General features: G+C 40.0%; 1 pseudogene; it reads left to right on the forward strand.

Moving 5' to 3' along the window:
- Window positions 1-1,223: 1,223 nt before the first annotated feature.
- Window positions 1,224-2,115, forward strand: LOC115874017 (annotated as a pseudogene).
- The last annotated feature ends 2,617 nt before the right edge of the window (window positions 2,116-4,732 follow it).

Below are 4,732 nucleotides of genomic sequence, written 5' to 3' on the forward strand. Positions count from 1 at the left end.
AATGGAAATGACTCTTCATTACTCAATTTGTTTCCACAGAGTAGCAGGTTGCGGAACACAGCGTAGATCACGTCACTCACATCTCCTACGACCTTCTGCTACCGGCTTACAGCAATTTGACCAGATCTTTACGGTCTGGCATTATTTGGATCCTGTTTACCTCCCTCACCTCATACAATTCCCTCCCAATTGTTTATAATGGATGTCCTTGACCCACAGATATAACAAAATGACTCCCAAACATATGATTTTGTCGTTGTTATTTCTTCCATCTGGAAGATGTTCACTTAAAACTGTGCACACCTCTTCATTTTGATCATTCAAGGTGAAGAACATTGTCAACTGCTCATAAAGTTGTTCTTTGGTCGTCTTGGCTAAAGTCACCCTAGTTCCTACTATACTCCCAACGACTGTTTTATTATCTTCACAGCACCAGTCTCCTCTCTAGATTGCTCGGAACCTTCTTGGTTTCCTAGTTTATATGATTTCTTTCTTCTCACTTATATACAAGATCGCTAAGAACGGGGATATTTTATTGGTCATTGCTCTATTGCTATGTTGGAGAACAAGGATAAACACCTAAGAAGGGCTCAAGAAAGATGAGTTGCATTTTTCCATGTAATTTTCCCTCAAAATGTAGCTAGTTCCATACGAGAGCTTTTGACTAGTATTCATCCTGGTCTTCATGAAGCAGCATAATGAGTTTGAAATACAGTATGGTAATATCTGCTCCACAGAGATGGTTGGAAAGATTAAATTACATCTATATAAATGAAAAGCCACTGAGTGACGACACAACTTTCTCTTGGCTACTGAGTGGCATTGCTGAAAATAAATAAATAAAGGACACAAGGTAATGTGTCCTTGTGAACTTACCCCCAGGAAAACTCTAGCGAGCAGCTTTGCTCTAACATGTGAAGTTTCCCTAAATCGGAATGATCAGCAATGCTTTTTTGTTTTGTTTGTTTATATTTGAAAACACATGTTGTATTAAATATCAAAATGTAGGTCCGATAGAGGAACTCCTTGCGGTTGCTCCACCCGGTTTGACAGGCGTTGGGTCCCTGCTTGCAGCTGACTCTTGTCTCCTTTCGCCTTCCTCGTATCTGTCCGTAAACTTACTTGCCACCGCCGTGGCCGCATCTCCAGACTCTGGAGTCGCTCCTTGCCCGTGTTCCGGGGCAGGAGTCCTGAAAACTGAGGCCTGCCCGCAGGAACCCATCATGGCCGAACTGACTAAAGAACTGGTGGAGCTGGTATGGGGCACGCAGAGCAGCCTTGGTCTCTCCGACACCATCTTCTGCCGCCGGGTGCAACGGTTTGTGTTTCATGAATCAGAAGCATCTGCATTCGAACCGTTGGAAAGTGGCCCTTCACATGTTCAAGCGTTTCTTTTGAAGAAGCTTCTGTTTTCTTCTGAGAAGTCGTCTTGGAAAGATGGCCCAGAGGAAGATCAGAAGGACCTCCCTTGTCATACCTCGTGTGACATATTGGAAAGTGCTTGTTGTGGATCATTTTGCTTCGTTTCCTGGTCAAGAAGAAAGACAACGGAAGACACTGCTAGTATTTCGGGGAGCCCTGCTGAGTCTAGCTGCCAAGCAGAATCTTCTTCAATAGATCGTTCAGAAATTTATCAGAATTGAAAGATGCTGTCTTGGACCAGTATTCAATGTGGAGAAACAAATTTGGAGTATTGCTTTTTCTACATTCCGTATTACTGGCACAGGGTATTGAAAACATAAAAAATGAAATTGAAGATGCCAGTGAACCTTTGATAGATCCTGTATATGGACATGGCAGCCAAGGTTTAATCTCTAATTGACGTGACACGCTGTTTCTAATGTATGGGATGGTGATAGACAATGCTCAGGAATGGAACTTCTTGGTGTACATCAACAAGCAGCTGTAGGCTTCTTAACATTAATGGAGGCTTTAAGATACTGTAAAGTTTGTTCTTACTCAAAATCTCCAAAATAACGTATTTGGATCGTGGGCAGTGAAACGCACTTCACTGTATTTTTTGCCAGGGCTGGTTGCTTCTTCCATGGGCTTGTTGCTTCTCTGCTGAATGGCCGCTTATTTTACTTAGGGCCTTTGGGATCCCAGGTGCTGTAGCTTTTGATGGCCAGTCACCATCGGCTTTCTTCACCACGTTGGTGGTGTTCCCATGTTGTCTTCAGCGATCATGCCAGGAGCATGTTAAATGAACTTCATGGCCCCTCAGCACGAGGGGGTCTCCAAAGGGGTTCTCCTGAAAGATTTTCTGGAAGGACACAGGGGAGATACAAGGGCTTACTATGAAGAAACTTCAAAATTATTGAAAATATTTCTCATCATTCCAATGCACCTGCTCATTCTTCAGGGTTACCAAGTACTGTCCCATGAGAAGTTCCTTAGGAAACTGTACCTCTTCTCTTTATAGTCCTGATCTTGTCCCTTCAGATTTCATTCCCCTCCCCCCCAAATTCAACACTTAAAAGGAACATAGTTTTCCAATTTGAGTTCATCAAGGATGCCACAACTATTGTTTTGTTGTGTAAACTGAAGACCACATAATTCTTTGGGGAAAGTTGTAGCGATAGTAACACTGCCTTCAGAAGTGTATAAACTTAAATGGAGGGTATCTTGAGAAATAATCATTTCATATTTTTATGTTTCTGTCTAATAAAAGATGTAAAAAAGTAAAATTTAATTGTATTTATTATCAATGTCTGAGATTACAGATGAGGACCCTGGGACCCCAGTGGGCACATGACTCCCAAGGTCACAGATAGGAGCTCTGCTATTCTCTTTGCACACATTAAACAATGCTTTTTCATAAAGGTTTTGTGTTTCGCTTTCTTTTGGAGAATGAGGGTCTCAACATCCTTCACTAAAAGGTCATGTGATTCACAAAGGTGTCCCTTGAAAGTTAGGAAGGGGGAAATAAATGTATTCTTTGATAAGAAAGAACATAGAGGTCAGTACAAACAGCCAAAGGGAATACAGGGATGAAAAGTTGGGGCCAGAATTTGGCCGACTGGCCCAGATGGTGATGGAATAAAATACTTGTGATGTTTAATGTGATACGATAGAAAAGTGAATAGGTTTGCGAACAAATGTTCCAACCTTTTCAGCTCAGGGTACAATTTCCAAAGTCAAAAAACTACCCTAAGGGTAACATTTTTACACAGCTTTCATTCAAAGAAACAGCCACTATGTCACATGTCCTTCTTTTCTCCACTCCCTTAATGAAAGTGTTGAGTATGACTTGGTGGGATTCACCCCTCTTTCTTTATAGCCTGACATGTTCTTCCAGCCAGTGTCAGGTCTCATCATCTGAAGTCATTTTGTCCTAACCCAAACCGTGCACGATATCCACAGGTGCATTTGGATATGGAAATACATGTTGTGTTCTTCTATAATTCATTACCTCTTGCTATTTAGAACTCAGCATCAACATTGAGTGCTTTCATTTGTAGTACACTTATGGAACCCTGATGGTGTGGTGGGTTATGCATTGACCTGCTAACCACAAGGTCAGCAGTTTGAAACCACCAACTGCTCCATTGAAGAAGGGTAAGGTCTTCTACAATCAAAAACCTCAGAAACCCAAAGGGGCAGTTCTACTTTGTCCCACAGGGTCACTGTGAGTCGGAATTGGATCAATAGTATTGGGTTTGCTGAATTTTATGACACATTTCAATTTGAAATTCATATGTGTTCATGAAAACCATACACTAACAATGAATCACCCACTGTGAGAAATGAGAACATTACAAACACACAAAATTTAAAGTCCAAATTAAGGGCACCTAAGCAATATATGATCCAGACCATATACCTTCCAGTGTCATGTTATTTGCTCTATATGACTCTGGTTCTTTTTCTATAGTTCTTAGTTGGTCTGGTTTGACCCATCGACATGCAGTCAATAAGTTATTATTCATTATACCAGTTAAGGTTCTCAGAGAAATGACATTAATTAATTTTATACGTTATATTAATTGAATGCATATTAGATTCATGTCTGATATAGGTACCCATACATATAAGAGAAAAACAAATATTTTTTCATTTTAAAGAATTAATGCAAGTGATTTTGTGTACTGGCAAGTTTAAAATATGTAGGGCAGGGTAGCAGGATGGAATTGATATTATAGTCAAGTTTGAAATGTGTGGACAATGTTGGCAAGTTGGAAACTCAGGATGGATTTCATACATCACTCTTGAGGTAGAATGTTTTCAGGGAGTCTAATCTTTTAGTCCTACACTCTTTCACTGATTGGATGAATTGCAACCATATTCTCAAGGGAAATCTTCTATTTTTAAAGTCAACTGATAATATTTATTTTATCTACAAAATACCTTTTCATCAACTCCGAGATTTGAATTTGGTCTAAAAATTGGCAGAACTTTGGAACCAATGGTGTACTGCTAACCACAAGTCTGACTATCCCAGCCCACCAACTGCTCTAACAGAAAAACCCGAGGCTGTCTACTGCCATGAAGATTTACAGATAAGGTTCATGATGAATCAGAATTGACTGGTGGCAATGGGTTCCGGTTATCGCCTAGCTATGCTAGCCCATAAGACTAATTAATCATGACATTATGTAATGTGCAGTTTCTGTAAAAATCTTTCAATAATTGTCTTGTTTTATCTTTACAACAGCAACAACAAAACAGAAACAAGGAACATAATTATAGGTATTATTCACACTTGGGGACAAGAAATTATTATTCATGTAAA

This window comes from Echinops telfairi, unplaced genomic scaffold (genome assembly GCF_000313985.2).
Source record: "Echinops telfairi isolate 266 unplaced genomic scaffold, ASM31398v2 ScPeMD7_7474;HRSCAF=8512, whole genome shotgun sequence".
In the NCBI taxonomy this organism is placed as follows: Eukaryota; Metazoa; Chordata; class Mammalia; order Afrosoricida; family Tenrecidae; genus Echinops; species Echinops telfairi.